General features: G+C 36.4%; 1 protein-coding gene across 3 annotated transcripts in view; it reads left to right on the top strand.

The window, feature by feature from the left end:
* Nucleotides 1-452: 452 nt before the first annotated feature.
* FHIT (fragile histidine triad diadenosine triphosphatase) overlaps nucleotides 453-17,091 on the top strand; it is a 622,267-nt gene continuing 605,628 nt past the window's right edge. For all 3 annotated transcript variants that reach the window (XM_074878818.1, XM_074878821.1, XM_074878819.1), the window contains exon 1: nucleotides 453-495. The gene's annotated coding sequence lies outside the window, so the exon portion shown is untranslated. The remainder of the gene's footprint in view (nucleotides 496-17,091) is intronic.

Here is a 17,091-nt window from a genome sequence, read left to right as displayed (position 1 = left end):
CTACATAGAAACTAAAAGCCACACAAGAAGAAAGGAAAATTGATGGTAAGTGTTGCAACTGTCTCCAGTGTGGGGCAAAAACAGATACCTGGGTCACAGCATAAGCATGGGACACACACCATGACGCTACTTCCCCTACTTGTAACGCTGAGCCAAGGGGCACCTCCGCACAACTGGTGAGACTTTTCCCTCCCGACTCGCTTCGGGCACAGCTGAACTCGGGCACAGCTTTTACCACCCGCAGCAGAGCCCCAGCTGCGCTCCTCGACTCACCAGCTGCAACTCGTCTCCTGAGGGCTGTAACCTAGAGCGCACCTGAGGCGCGTCCACCCCGCACCTGGACAGCGGAGCTGGGCGGGAAAACCGTCCCTCAGCCGCCCACACCCGCGCGCCGCCCGCCCCGGCGGCCATTACTAAAGTGGCGAACCCGCCCCTGGGCTGGTCCTGGCTCGCCCCTTTTCGCTGGAACCACGCATGCGCGGTAGGAGAGGGCGTGTAAGTTTCCATTTTGTGTTCCTTCTCTCTCCCTCCCTGCATTGCTGAGCTTCCCAGCGGGGAGGTGGTGGCCGTTAAGGAGAGTGGTGTGGGCAGCGCCGTGCTGGTCGCCGCCGCCTTTACCTCAGGGCTGTCGGGCGCTCCCTGAGGCAGCTGTCGCTGCCGCCGGCGCCGCGTTCTGTTTCCTTGGCCCTCGCTGCGCAGGGGCCGGGGCTGCTTCCCTGGCCCTTTTTTCCCCGCTTTTCCTCCCGGTTGGATGTTGGAGAGGCGTTCCGGGGGCATTTCACGCTAGTTTAGGTGCTTTAGTTGGTGGGACCGCGTGGCCACCTCCCCGTGGCTTGGGGTTTGCGCTTGGCGGTGCCCGCGCGGAAGCGGCACCCTCGCTGTTTTCTGGGGTGACCTTTTTCTGTTTTGTCCGTGCGTGGCTGCCTTTGGCCTCCCGGTGACCAGTGGGACAGGGGGAGAATCCGCTTTCGGGATGGAAATGGACTGGGTTAAAACAAACTAATCAATTTCCGTGCCCCAGCAAAACCAAAGCAGTCACTGCAACAACCTAGCTATGTTAGGATCACAGAGACTGGCTAATCACTTGAATTTCAATTTGTGTGTAAGGTAGTAACACTCAAAATAATTTTAGGTGGTTTACACACATTGTCCGAGCGGTGGATCTGGTGCTCACACCAGTTCACAAAGGATTTCAGCTGAATGTGGGTGACAACATGATACACATAGCAAAGGTAGTTCTGTCTTTCTAAGGATAGTATGTGTCCAAGGAACAGATTAATTTTGCAGGTTCTTAATAAGTCATTCAAGGGAAAGAGTAAAATCAGGATCGAGAATGAAAAAAAAAAAAAAAAATACTCGTTCTTGGTTCTAGAACTGAAAAAATGTGAGCTCAGGGATGTTCAGGTGAAAGTTACCTTTGAGACAAAAAGTAGCTAAGACTTAAATTATTTTTGTGGGATTTAATGTAATTAAAAATCTTAAATGATAACATTCTTAAAAAGAGGAAAGTACAAAGTTCAATTCAAAGAATAATTGCACACAATATGTCATCTGTAAGCAGTTTTTCGAGTAATTAATTTTCAGATGTTGGTGATTCAAGTAAGGCATTCCAGAGCATGTGCTAAGATCTTGGCTACTTAATTTTAAATTGAATCACTGAAATGTCTAATGGAAAAATGGTATTAAATACTTTGCCTTTTTCCTGAGGGCAAGATGTCTCTTATCTCTAATACATGGTAGGCCCCCTAATTTCATAACCTGCTTTCATATTTCCCCTCAAATGCATTTTTAGAAATTCTGAGTAGTTTTAAATCTTTGAATGACAGCAGAGTACCATTCCTATCTTTAAAAGTTACATTCTGCGTGCTGAAAAATTCTGCACATACACACTGCTTTTTTCCTGTGACCGTTAGACATAGAGTGCTGGTAAAAGCTGAATTTAATTCACTTGTCAGTTCTGCCACTTACTATGAAACCTTTAGTTGTATTTCTTTCAGGTTGTTTATTTTTTTTCCCTTGTAAGATATTTGGGCAGAAATGTTGCTAGTTTCATTCAGTGTGAGCTGTTACATTTCCAAGTATAGCACTTCTGATGCAAGTTCTAATTAAATCTCTTCAAAATGTGCTGTTTGTAATAATGCTTATTTAATTGGTATTGTAGTCTTGAGAAAACTTAGAAGAATTAAGACAGCAATATTGAAAACTGTGGAGCCTACTTGTTTTCATTTACTTATTTATTAAACAGGGTTTTTTTAGTTGAGTCCATTTTTCAGATGTCTGTGTTCAGCTTCTTACCATTTTCTTACCTTTGTTGTGGTTTATTTCTCAGTCTCTGAGTGCATTGGGAAGATTGTGTAAAACTAAGGCTGTAGTAACAGTAAAATATTTTAGATTGACAGCCTTTGAATTGTATGTTTACAGTTTCTGTTGACTTCACTAGTGACCAAGTTAGTATTTTTACATGTTGGGAAAATTGGAGGATATGGCAGTGATATTGGAAACAATGGCTTGGGTAACTCCTATAACTTGATGTTGAGCATGGGATTATCCACTTGTCTTGTGTATTACAACTGTGTACATATTTTATAGGATTTGCCTTTTTACAGTTACAATGTGTAATCCTCTCATATTCATTTTGTCATCTGTCACACGAATCCTTTTGTGAATTTGCAGTAAATAGAATTATTCAGTTTTATACATGTCAAAGTCATTCTTCTCCAGTGTCTGCAGCTTTGTTTGTCAATTAAGTTTATTTATATAATTTTATGTATTTACAATTTTGTCTATTTCTGCAAAAGTTAAAAATATTGCCACTTTTCAACCTTGTCAACTGATTTGTGTATAGAATGTCATTAGTGTGTATATAAACAGCTTCAGACAAATTGGTAATGTTTACTACAGAGGCCCAAATGTTGATGTATTAGGTCTGCAAGAAAACTGTTGTTGACTTGTAAAGCTCAAACTCTAATACTAGAATGATTTTGAAATGCAAATTGATGATATCCAAATAATTTGGTGCTATGTAGATAATGTTTTGTGCATTAGGATTAATTGCTTTTAAGTGGAACTTAGGTTGACCAGTATCATCCATATTTTCTCCTTTTTTTTTTTAAATAATAGCTTAAATGACTTGTTAGCCTTACTATAGATTCTTCACACTTACATTTAAATTATTTTTACAGGGCTACATGTTTTTGTTGCTTTGTTATTTCCATAAGCTTTAGGGGAAGATGGACGTTTTAAAGATGGTCTTCATAAATTATGTTCATTGTTCTTGTCTTTCTCTACTACACCAGTAATTTATCAAATAAATCAGATATGTTTGGCACAATATGTTCTTTGTGCATCCTTGTAGTTTATAACTTTTGTTTTCTGAGTGCAATGTTAAAATGTGTATGTAATTGGATTTTTTTATTTTTTAAAAAAAAAAGGCCTAACCACATCTGGGTTCCTTTGGGTGGTTGAGTCTACATGAGAGAAGTAAGATTGTCCCTAAAGCTACAGGATAATTCTGAATAGACATCATAAATACTCAATTCAGAATTTGAAGCCTTTAACTTCTGAGTGTGTGTAAGTTTTTATAGTGACGTAGTTATCTCTTTGCATAATAATGTGCACATAAAGTAAGGATAAGATTGGGTTGTATGAGAAGCAGCTACCTAATATTCAGGATTTAGAAAGCTTTACTGGTTAGTAAAAATGACACTTGTGTTAGTTGAACTCGATTCCTATGCTTTTTTTGGTTGTATATGTAAGCTGGATCTAGTCCTGTTTATGACTAACCCATCACTTCTTATGTTGATGCAGCCTTATTGGTGAGTGTGCAATTAAAATTTGCTTGTTCACTCAAAAGCCAATAAGTGATTCAGCTGCTGAAAGAGCTACTGCAGAAGTCCTTAATTAAGATGAATTCCCCCTCCCCTCCCTTAAATTTCAAGACAGTATGTTAATTTTATTCCTACAAGGAACAGATTGGAGAGTTCTTTTTACAAAGAGCATTCCTCTACAATTGCTTAGATTCTGAGAAGGAATCCTGCACTACAAAAGGACCCTAAATGGAGGTTCAATGGAATGTAATCCCTCAGGGAGATGTATCAGAGAGGGAGGGCTGAGGTTACCTTCAGAGAGGAGCAGCTATATAGATAGATTCCTGCAGATGTCTGTGGTAAGAGGGAAGATAAGACTGGTTCTGAGTGCATTGGACTTCGTTATTTTGAAAAATACCACCCCACCCCCAAAAGCTGAAATCATTAACATAAGAAATCCTATAGCTAGACAGCACAATGTCTTGAAGGTCTATTTTCTCTTTTACTTGTTTCACCTGTCTTCAGGTGAAGTACAGAAGATATACGTTACACGCTTCATGAACATTTTCATGGATATTCAGTTTTAGTTATGTTGATCTTGTGCTATTATTGTGATATTCCACCAGAAGTGGATATCATTTTGCTGAATTTCAAGGTTTGGGACAGTAATCAGATGATTCATTAGTTATATTTTAATAGACTTATTATCTATACTCAGGCAGAGAATTTGCTTTGATCGGCAAATGGAGCATTAAGGAATCATCCTTAGTCTGGTTAAACTTTAGCTTGAGGTGGTGTTGAAGTGGAGCTTGATCAGCATAGCAATTATTCAAATATAGGAGAACTAGCGTTCTGGAGGCACATATTGCAGTAATCAGATTATTGTAATTGTGGACAGTATGTTACTGACATTTCTAAGGAAATGCTTTGTTGACCAGACTCCTTTTCACTGCATTAATTAGAATTTTCTTTTTCTTCTCATCTTATTTCTTGCATATGAATGGTGTCACAGACCCAACAGAGTTTGAAAAAAGCAAGTTTTCATAATGAATAGACAAAACAGATAACACTATTTTTGAACTTAATTTTTCTTTTTTGACACTTTGTCCTTGTTAAAGTCAGCTGCTGATACTGGACATTTCCACTCCTTGTTGCTTTTTGAGATCTTACAAGATTGCTTCAGCTTGCTTCTGCCAGTTCTGTTTAAGTTTGGTTAGTTCTGTTGAGTTAGGTTTCATCTCTCTTGGAGCAGAAGACTGGCAAGATAGCGTTCTGATGTATGTTTCACAGAATCACAGAATCATTTAGCTTGGAAAAGACCTTGAAGATCATCTAGTCCAAACATTTCAAGTGAGATGTTCTCCTTGCAAATATTTGTAATGAAGACCAAGGAGTATAGAATGTGTATTTTAAAATACTTAAGGTAAAAGTAAATTAGGGCACTGACTCCTGTTAAAAAAAGGGGGGGGGGGGGGGGGGGAGAGAAGAGTTTAGGAGTACATGTAGCTGTATAAATAGTGGTGTATGTCTGTTGGCCCTGGTGCCACTCTTCTGGCAGGAATCCCTAGATTACAGTTCATTCTTGATTTATACACAGCACAGAAATGGTGATTGTGTTGAAAGGATTCACAATACTGGTTTGTCTTCATGTAAGTGAAAGCTTTTGAACAGTAATGTAGAACTGTCTTCTCCAGAAGAGCTGCAGATCCCATGGATCTTAGAAAAACTGCACAGAAACCCACAGTCCTGTCAGATGGAGGGGAAAAAAAAAAAGGCAAAAGAAACATGTAGGAATCACTTAAAATAATTATCAGTGTTGGTATTTGCTGAAAATCAAATAGATTATCATGGCCAGAAGCCCTGGTAATTTTTGCTTTCTGTTTCTTCTTAGAAGAAACTTGGAAAGGTCAGACATATTTCAGTGGTCACCAGTGAATAGATGGGCAAAATGTAGACCTTGGGCAGATCATGTCTAGCAAGGAGATGACTTAATGAGTTCAGGATAGGTCATTGATAGCTCATATCTGGTTTTCCTATATTAAAAAGCAGATACGTTGTACACTATATTTCCTTTGGGGATAAAGGGTTATCCTTTGTGCCATGAGAAACAAGAGTATCCTTGGATGGTAGAGAAGTTTCAATAGTGCCAAATCCGATTCTTCAAAAACAAACCTTCATTCCCAAACATGTAAAATTACAGTAGAAATATTCAAAATAATATAGTGCTCCTAAAGGCCTACTCTTTTTAGAAGTGGTGTGGTTACTCTAGTACTAAACTTGAAAAATGTAAATAGGCTTTGGTAAAAGAGCTATTTTTAACCTTGTGGGCTTTTAAAGAGAATGTTCTAATTGTGAGATGTAAATAAACCTTTTGATTTCAATCAGAATGTGTGCTTTTCCTCTCATCAATTTTCACTGCAATACTGAATATTCCCAGTATAGCTCATCCGATTTGCAATGTAATGCAACCAACTCAGCAACTACATTTATCAGCTTCATGTTTCTAGATACTCCAAAATATGGATTTTCTATATTGGCACTGCAGCTCTGCCTGTTACATTATCGAAATAATGCTGTGGCTTAGTGCATGAATAGTCAAAAACATTGATATCAATTCTTTTAAACATAAATGTTTTTTAGCATTAGCATTTGCACAGATTTAGCAAGGTCTTAAGTTGCTAAAAATGTGATGTGTCTGGTAGGTACTGGCCTTGGAAGGGATTCTGTTGTTTAGAACTCATTGCCCACTGACTTGTTGGAATAGTTTACATATGTCATTTAATTTGTTTTCAAAATTGTTTCTGAAATGTTAGAGAATAAGGTGTTAAATTGGCATAGTGCTGACATCTGGCACTAAGTATGCATATTACTTGTCCTGTTCAATGGTATTATGCAAATACTGAAAATTAAGTACCTTCTAAACTGTGTTGCTGGATTTGTGTACAAGTCTTAACTGAGAACTAAGAGATAGTAAAGGCATGTTAGAAAGCGTGAGGTAACATACAAGGCTCAAATTTGCATTTAACTTGTATTAAGACTGGGAATCGGTGCTCTGTTAATAAAAACAATATCATGATTCCTTGAACTGATGGAAAGTGAAGTACTTCATAGCGTCTTTGGATTTGGAAATAGCTTTTAAATGGCATTCATGCGTTATTATTTTTCTAAATGGTCACTAAACTGAGGTGGTACAGGATTTTATGTTGTTTTCTGTTGTCAGTATTTTTTTCTTTTTGATGTTGTACCTGATTCTTACCACCTTCTTGATATTCCACTTTCAAAAAAAAAAATCTTTAATTTTATATACTTTACCCATGATCTTTGGCATCTCAATGAATCAAAACCAGTATCTTCATTACATGCTTATTTAATATACAGTAGCAGAGCAACCAAGCTGACAGTCTTTAGATCCCTATGTGAAAGGACTTTGAAATTACACTTGCAAAGAAATGTATGTCTCCTTTTTATTTCTTGTGCTGGGACATCTCCTAATGATTTCAGGCTTTCAATCACTTTTTAGTGCATGTTGTGTTATTAAATATTTAAGAATTATATAGTTGTGATGAATACCATTTTAGAATAGCAGAATTTTATTCATTGCAGGGAAGTTTTCAGGTCAAACTTGACTTCAAAACATTCAATTTTAGTAGGAGGTGGGGGAAGGACAGAAGGGAGCTTGCCTAGATCTGAGGTTTATACATTTTTTTTCATTCATATTTTTGACTAGGCAGATATTTTGATGAGGACAATGTGTAGTCTTGTTTAAAATATGATTAGGTTCATGTATTTATGGAAAAAAACCAAAATATAGAGACGCCCATCTCAAACGAAGACCTAGTAGTCCACACAATATTTCAGTAGAAAATTTTACTACCCTGGACTTCGGTCTCCATTGCTATGCAAGGGTTTATAGAAGTTTTATTTAAATTATCATGAAACTACAGTGATAATATTGTTCTGTGAATTGTTTGTCAGACTATTGTGCCTGTTTGCGTGTTGCTGCATGCAGATTATCAACTAATATTTTTGGTTTAGTTGTCATTAGACTTGTGTAGGAGTAGTCTTTGCCTATTAAAAAAATATATAATAGGTAGTATTAAATTTATATCATTTATATAATAAATTATTATAAGTTTATTGTAACTTGTTCTACTAGGTACTGAACTGGAAAAGGAAGAGTGTTCTTGGCAGGTGGACACTAGCAATTAAACTGTTCAGTGTGGGATATTTAGTTGTTACTGGTCTGTAACTGTAACAACTCAGGATTAGCTTTTGTGGTTGTTATATAAGAGGATACTAGGTGCAGAATTTAAAACAGGAAAGATTTAGTGGTGGGATGTTCATGCAACACAGTGCAAAGAATCCTACTGTGGTTTTTGTTTTCAACTCAGGATACAATTTGAGGTACTCTAGCATTAGACAAAGTAGTGCATTTTAGTATAGATATTTTTATGGGAGTAGTCAAATAAATGAAAAAGGCTTTCTTAGGAAAACAAGTGTTTTTAAAGGATTTGTGTGCCTAAAGATGTAGACAAGTGCTTTAAAATTTGAAAAGAAACTATCAAAGTAGTTTATTCTGTGTTTGGCAGGTATTTTTTCCTGTATTTTTCTAGTGTAATGTTAGTTTTTGAGGTACACTTAGCATATATGTGAGTATTCTTTGTCTGTACATTGAAAATATGAAGGCAGCATTAGAAAAGATAAAATCACCCTATGTTATTCCTTGAACATTTTATTATAAGGCTCACATGTCAACTAGTTCTCAATTTTGTGTGTTGAGACTGTATAATGCAACTACCCATGACATTTTCCAATGTTCTAAGAAACTACCTACTATAGAGCTGTTAATTCACAAATACTTTTGTACTACACTACCTTATGAAAACATATGATGGAAACTTTGGGGCTGATGGTGATTACGTGATACTAAATCCTTTTCCTCTAAGTGTCAGAGGTTGGAATCCTGTTTTAACCATTCAGATTATAAGAATACATTGCTGAGACTGCTGTTGCCAGACCAAATGTGTTGCTGCTATGGTACTAGCATCTAGAAGGATATAACCATACCCGCAGTCGAAGCGACTGTCAGTTCTGAAGCTGTGCTAGCATGGATTGAGTCTGTGTTGAAATGTTCAAAGTTCAGGGTGGGAAGGATAGCTTGACAATGGGAGTGAACTACACCTGTACTTGTAAGACTAACTTCTTGCTATGTAGATGCAAGAAATACTGAGATAGTGCTTGAGTCTGGATACAGGGGTCTGTCTAGAGACACTTGTGTAATCATTTAAGTGAGCCGTGATTAAAACCCCACAGTTTATAAGTTGCCTGCTAACCAACAGCATAAGCACTACTGCTTTTTTTAAGACAGTCTTATGAGATTCAACCACTACAAAAAGTAGGCCTTATTAACAGAAGCTTTCATTCCTTATTTTTATTTATTTTATTTTTAATAGCATAACCAGCTCAAGGAATTCCTGATCAAGCAAGTCCATATCAGCTGCTGGTTTCCTTTCCCATGTGTAATGCATTTGTTATCCTGGTACAGCTGTTTCTTGAATTGTGTGGTGAGTCAGACCACTGGAGACATCTGAGCAAATTGACTATACAAAAATGGGCTGTTTTCAACCTTGACAAACTTGAAGAGTTCATTGTTCCATTCCAATTCATTGTACAGCCTACAGACAGTTCCTCACATGGGCTTATGCGAGATCTGGAGAGAAGTGGGAGCTGCTTTAGGTGGAAGAATTGCCAGCCTTACCATCCAGAAAATTATGCTTGGAAACACAGGGTAACTGAGTGCCTCAGCCGCTGAACCAGGTTTACTACTGCAGTAGTAGAGATGAAGTGCTGCTTTATTTGTGCATTCTCCCAACTGAGGTGAAAAGGAACAACTTCTAAACAGCCTTTTTGCACTAGTCACATCTGTGCAAATGCTTCTATAAATTCAACAGGTTCATTTAAACCCGTTTGATTGTCATCGGAAGTGCACTAGATAATCATTCATCTATTATTGGATTTCTCTGTTGAAAGGTGGCTGCTTCTTAGCTCTTAATGGCAGTGGGATGCTTACAGTCAGTTTGAGAGAAGCTGAATGCTGTAATTTCTTTGCAGATACTATTTACAGATTTTCAGCCATACAGGCCCTGCATCAAAACTGCATTTTTTCAATATTAACATCAAACTGGGATGTGACCATGTTGTAATGGCGCAGCAGCTGAGTTGCATTGCTGTGCACAGAAGTACTGGCATAAAAATACATGTTAAATTATGTATTGGCATAAAAAAATTGTACAGAAGGTCAGCCTAAAAATATATTTTATTAGTGTGTATTATGGACAGGTCATACAAGTTCTGCATTGTAAGTTTAACTAGTCAAATAAAGCACGGGTAGGTCGTTGGCCTACACTGTTAGTGGATCAACAGAGTTTTTCTTGGATACGCTTTACAAAGAGTTTTTCCCTATATACCTTTACAGCCAGCATAGTATATGGAATTAAAAGTTATTTAAAAAATCAGAATAAACACTGCCTCAAAGCCTGTTGCTTGAAATACATGTGACTAAATATTTGGTGTTCCTAGGAGAAACTTCTTACTTTATGCCTGACAGTTTAGGAGTGCTTATTATGAACTTAGTGTAAATGCCTACAGTGAAGTCTTGCCTCCCCCCACCCCTGGTTAAGATAGGTGTTGCTGTTCATGGTGTTTTCTGTTGAAAACAATGAAACATGTAATTGTCCATTTTGATTTTTAAGGATGTTAGGAAAAAAAAACTTGAAAGCTGTAGCTGAAAAAAGAGAAAATCAATTTTAACTAATAATTAGATCAAGGCTGGGGTTTCTTCAGTCTAAATTTTCCTAAACTTGTTTTAAAAAAAAAAAGTCTTGAGGAACAAAGAGCAGATTTTGACTGAATGAGCTTTTCCTGAAAGTGCAGTTGAACAGAGCATTGCTTCTCTTTACATGGTTTTTATACTAACATTCTTTTTCATTCAATGATGTGATTGAACTAATACTTTTTTCTACTAGAATCTGATGAGCATTCCATAGATTGGAACTTTAAGTGGAAACCGTAGTAATTGTACATATAGGCTTCCTTCTCCTTCCCCAAACAAAACTGGAATTTACCTTACAGCAGTGTGATAACTTCCATTTCATGTTAATAAATTGTAATGCAATAACAAAGTCATAAGTTAGTTCAATACTTATTTACAGGTTTTTTTTCAGCTCATTTAATTTTAAATTACTTTGAGTGTCTGGAAGTTGGGCCTTACTTCAGTTTCAGTTTCTCTAATGTTCATTTCCAAGTGCCAGGTCCTGTGTGACTCTGTCTGCAAGGTCAGAAAGCTTTACGTTGTCAGACTGTGTAAGTGTCTGTACACAGTGATCAGCTCCCTTCTCAACCTTCCTGATAAGCTGAATAAGTTAAACTCCTTATTAGGAAAAGATGAGGATTTCAGATAGCTGTGGCAAAAGACAACCTCTAGGATAAAATCCAGTGTGAGTGAAGGAGAGAGAAAAAGACCAAAATAGTCTGGCAGAAGAGGAATGTGATTGTTGCCATAATCAAAATGGGTTGGCTGGCTTACAACAAATTCAGATAATGAATCAGTGACACAGAAATGGTGTATTGCTGTTCTGGAAAACTGTCTTGTTTATGATCCCACCTTAACATGTGTTAGCCCTCAGCAATGCTTGTTTTCAAATGATTTATAAACTATTCTGTTGCTTATTGTCTCAGAGGCTGTATCAAATGCTGTTTGCTCTTAATGATGTGAGTGAATAAGGTGACTAAATTCTGTCTTTAGAAATACATTTGGCTCACGTTGTTGCTCATAGATATTACAGGGTAGTGGTTGTTCTGCAAGGAAACAGCCAATGTATAAAATTCATTTGTGAGATGTACATAATTACAAATTCATGTAGTTAACAGTATTTACTTTGCACTTCCTTCCTGTCTGTTCTCATATCTAAGTGGTTTGTTAAACTGAACATCTCCCTGTAAATGGTAAGAGGTTAATCTTAAAAACCAACTAGACTGCAGTAATTTGAACTAGTGCTGTCAGATTAAAACCCATTATTTGACAAAGCTGTATTGTCCTATTACATCCCTCAAACAGAGTTTAGACTTGAGTAAATACTAAATTAATGAGGATCTCTGTTCTACTCACTGTTGTTCTTTTCTCAAAAGTACCAAAGCCAAACTTCAGCATTTTAAAAGTGTCTGTTCAGTTAGTTGTATTTTACTCTCCTGCTGTTTTCCATCTTGGGCAGAAGAACCTTGTTGTCACTGTCAGTGTGGAAGGTCTAATCTGATGGAGGTTGCAGGATCTGAATCTGAACAGGACTTTCAGCCCTCCATGTTAACTCTCCTCACTTCATCAGGCATAAGTAGTACAACTACTTCCAATAAGCTGTTTTGGAGCTTGCATGAAGTATAAGGTTTCTTTCTTATTTTTTTTTCCCAAGTGTTACAAACAATAGTCAGCTTTGGTGGCTGATAAATCGTTTATAACTCTTGTAACATCTGTCCTTCCAGAAAGGAATGTATTGTCAGCTGGTTTCAATCAAGGCTGATTCGTGTATAGTTTTGAGAACTTCTGTTCTTTATAACTAGAGATTTTTACTAGTCAGCACTGCTTGTCAGATTATTTATGCTGCAAATCTTGATTTTTTTTTTTTACTCACTATCTCTAAAAATCAAAGATAATCAACAAAAATGAGAAGCTTTAAGTAGCTTACTGTATGCTAGATGATCAAGGAGGCAACTACTGACCACTCATACGAAACCCAATTTTAAAAATGTTTTTGTAATTTTTTTCTTTTAGGTGTCAGTTCTTCAACTTAACTTACAGAAACTTGCATAACTGGCAAAGAGGCCTCTTCTCTCTGAATTGTGCAGCTTTAGCTCAACACTGAGGGAGTAGAATTTCAGAGGAATCTTTCCTGAACCTGAGACTCCTAGGGCTGTTGGCTATTTCAAAAAATATTTAAAGATGCTTTTACTTTGGTAAAATGTCTGTCTTTTCCTTAAGTAGTTTTGTCATCTTTGTGTTGCTACATGGAAACTGAGACAGACTAACATTGTGCAAATCTGATTAAAATTATCTGTGCTGTTTCAAAGGTCAGGTGCACTCAGTGAATTTGCTTTCAAATTATTTTGTTTATTCTGTGTACGTACGCATCTTGAGCTCTATAAAGGTCAGGAGAGGAGACTCATTTTGGAATTTAAAGAAGTTAGGTTTTTACTGCTGGTAGCCCTTGTTAGTTTCATTTGAACAAATAAAAATGGTTTTCCATTGTTGTTTTTGTTTGCTGTCAGTTTTATTTCTCTAGTGAAGCTCATTTGTAACTATGAGGTCCATTTGAAAATAAAACAGTATTAGTAATGCATTTTATTTTTTTATGTGATCTTAAATTAAGTACTGTTTGCACAAATTAAATAGTAGTCTTATTTGGTTTTTGGTTTCTTGACTTGTTTCACTTGTGGTAGGCGAACATTTTCCTAGCTAATGTATTTAAAGGATACGCAGTATTTAACTGTCTCTTGCTACAAATGTTTTAATAAAATAGGGGTGGTGGTGCAATCCTGTAGAATTTTTATCTGCTTATTAACGTTGAGGTTGAATAACATAACCACAAAAGGATTCATGTGTGTGCCAGTGAAGCATAACTAATTGCAGTTTTCAGTCACAGAACCAATGACAATTAGTAAGGAAGTGGGCTTCCATTAAATGTGAAAGAAACTGCATTTGTCAAGGTGCCTAACTTTTGTCCTAAAAAAGGCTGTTACATAAGTCTTATTCCATTGTAGTTCTGTCTATAGAATGGTAGATGTATTTTTGTTGACTTTTTAAATGATAACTCATAGAAATAGATTATAATGATGATTTGTCGCTTTAACATGAGTACCTTTTTAAAGTTTAGATTCACTTGGAAAGTCTTGAGCTGTTCAACCAAATCAGATTTTTCTGTCAGAGATATTCTGACAGATTCTTTTCTGACTTTAGGAGATGAAATCTGAATGAGGCAGAACATGCTTACTGAATGAACATAATATCAAAACTTAACAGAACTCTATGTTTTAGTGCACATTTAGTGGAAAGGATGGACCTATTTTGCAGTTATATGAAAGGTTAGAAAATTGTTCTGAGCCTCTTTTTATGGGTAAAAGAATATAAATCTTTTCTAGGAAGTTGCTGCTCTTTTGGTAGTTAAGTAATAGATGTCTTTAAGTAAAGCACCAATCTTCCTTGCCAAAGATGAATTTAGTGTATATTTAATCTGCAGTTGCTTCAGTTTGTGTGGATGTAACCAAGCTTGGATATTAGTGGCAACATATTGGTCACTTCCTTCATTTAAAAGATTGTTTTAGTAAATTGGATATTTGGCCAGACTGACTGACTCTGATTATATGGCAAAGAGTTGACCGCTGGGTATGTGCACTTTGAAAGACAAAGAAGGATCGTGAGGCCTAGACTGATAGTACGTTTGCTTGTGGGAGTTTTGCCAAGATGCTGCTATGGCTTTGAGGCTCTTGTTTTTCTTGCCTGCTTCTTATTAATTAGTATAATTCGTAAGCTTCCCTCCGCAGATTCATTATGGTTAGTAGTAGGCGCTGTCTTTTTCTCTTTACCTGTATTCAATGAGAGAGATCTCTGTGTCAGCTTTTCCTCAGTTTTGCTGTTTGAATCCCACTCCATTGAATAGCTCTAGTGCTTTATACCTTTTGTGAGACTTAGCCTTCCCAGTGCTGCAGCTGAAGCAGTAGCTGTTAAGCCTTGACAGTGTGATTTAAAAAAACTAAAAAAATTCAAAATTTAGTAACTTTAGGATATTTGAAGTACAATTTAGAATGTAAGTGGTTTATAATGTAAAGCACACAAAACTATTTACTTGGAACAATTTCTAGGAGAGTTTTATCCTGTTCTTCACTTTCCCAGGTATCAGGAAAAAATACTGCCTTCTAGTATTGTGACATTAATGCTTTTCATGTCATGTGAATTCTGATGTATGACTTGTTTTTAGAAGAATTGATTAGCTGGGATAAAATATCAATATGATGTATGCTATAATGATGCATCTCCAAGTGGTGAGTTTGAGTATCAGAATTAGAGTGAGTATCAGTATCTAAATGCAGACTTAAGTTAGTTCAGGTGAAAAGAAAAGAATAGAAAGGGAGAAAAGGTAGAGAGAGAAAATGTTGTTCTGTAGAGGAAGATTAATAATACTTACCTCTGAGGAGAGTGATATATAAGGCCTGATGTTGCACATAATCTGAATTAGAAATGGGTGATTATCCACAGCATCTGGTTTATATAAATACTTTGAATATTACTTAAAGCTTCTAAAATTACTTTGTTTTTTTCCAGAGTTCTAGAGAACCAAATTCATATTAATATGCATAGCTTTACAGATAGTCGAACACTGGTACCAGTGAAAATCTTTTAAACTTTGATTTACATAACAGTTGTATTATGAACAACTATCTTGAAACGTTTGGGTTTGGTGAATACCAATGCTATTAGGTACTAAGTGTCCTGTGGCATTCACTGGGAGTCCTAGAATTTGGGATACTTAGTCCTTGGAACTTTTTTGTTATTATTTGATACTGAGACTACAGTAACAGCTTTTTCTGTGTATGGAAATTTGGTATATGGGTGTGATAGTCAAAGGTTCTGGTCTCTGTATGCTGCAGTGGGCACTGTATAATTATGTATTTTCCTGCTTTTGCCCATTTACTGCATTGTCATTAGGAAGCTTATAATGGATATTTCTCTTGTGGTGTAAGAGTTAATTCCTAGATAGAATTCTCTAATAGACTGTTTCAAATTGGTGTAGCTTTATCTCAAAATATTTTTTTTAAAAAAAAATCATATATTGGTTTTGATCTTCAAGTTGGAAATACCAGTGAAAGCCCAGAATGTAAGAACTATTAATAGACACGGTAGTCACCTGGTCTTACTAGACCACTTGAGGATAAATCCAGATGCCAGCGAAGCAAATGTGAATGTGTGGCATTGACTTGATTAGCACTGAGGTTTATGCCAAGTCATTTCTTTAACAAAATGATATTTCAGTGAAAGACCTTTATGGTTGCTTGGAGAATTAAGAGTTACTGGACCTGACTTCATAGATGTTTCTTTCTGAAGTAGCAATATTTCTTTGAAAGTTATTGCATATTTCAATTATCTTTGCATACACGTGAGGTGTAGTACGATAGGACTGCTTTGCCTAAATTACTTCTAGTGTTAATCAGCATTTTGAATGGGGTAATAGCAAAACTCTTAAGAGCGTAGAGAAGGTTTAATGAGCAGTGGATGTTTAACCTGAAACTGCTGGCATGTTCTGATGGATTGTCTCAGCCTGTAAGCTCACATTTGTTCCCCTGGGCGCTTCTAATTTATGCCGTGTATGTACTGCAGGTATGTTGTGCAGCATATGCTGGCACACTCTTACTTTCAACTTCTTGTGGATATGCACTGGAAACAGTGGAAACTAACTATGAAAACAACGAATGTTTTCTTAAATGCAGAGAATACATGTGACTGGCTGTTTATGCATGTTGTTGTGTGCGCACCTGTGGTGTGAAATGTCAGTGGTATTGTCTTCTGGCAACAATGCTGCTGCTTTTGGGCCTGTAAATTCTTGAAGCTGAAAAGTTGTGGCTGTATTCTTTATTTTTTGCTTGAGAGATGTTCCATCATAAAGTCTGTAAAATATGGAAGTGATGCTGAGTATGAGCATTTTTCATTCTGTCCATATATATTATGTGTTTATGCTGTTATCCATTTAGGGTTCTGTGCTCATAATTGACTGAATTAGTTATGCTTTTGTTGAGTTCCACTTTGTTTTGGTGTATGTAGACTCTGTCGTCAGGAAGTTTGAAGAAAAAGCTGGAGAACACAAAGAATAAAGTATTGGCAGTGTTGGTGAAAAACATAAATCAGGAAAAATCTGATAACATTGTTTAAATAGCTTCTTATAAATGCGTAAGATTCTTATTAGTCCAACATCAGAAGACTAATGAATATTAATGAATGAGATCAAAGACATTTAGAAATCAAAGCAAGTAAACAACAATTATTTTTAAGAATTATGTAAGTTTTTAACTGCAGAAAAATATGAATCTTAACTGAACAGCTCCATCAGAAGTTTTTCTTGAAAATATTTTTCCTGAAAATTTTTATGTTGAACTAGAAAGGCAATTACATAATGTAAACAGACCAGAAATATATATATATTAAAACCTGAAATATATGAAGTGTTTTGAATATGGTGTATTGAAA

The sequence above is a fragment of the Strix uralensis genome, chromosome 10, assembly GCF_047716275.1.
Source record: "Strix uralensis isolate ZFMK-TIS-50842 chromosome 10, bStrUra1, whole genome shotgun sequence".
Taxonomy (NCBI): Eukaryota; Metazoa; Chordata; class Aves; order Strigiformes; family Strigidae; genus Strix; species Strix uralensis.
This window is presented reverse-complemented; position numbering and strand designations above follow the sequence as displayed.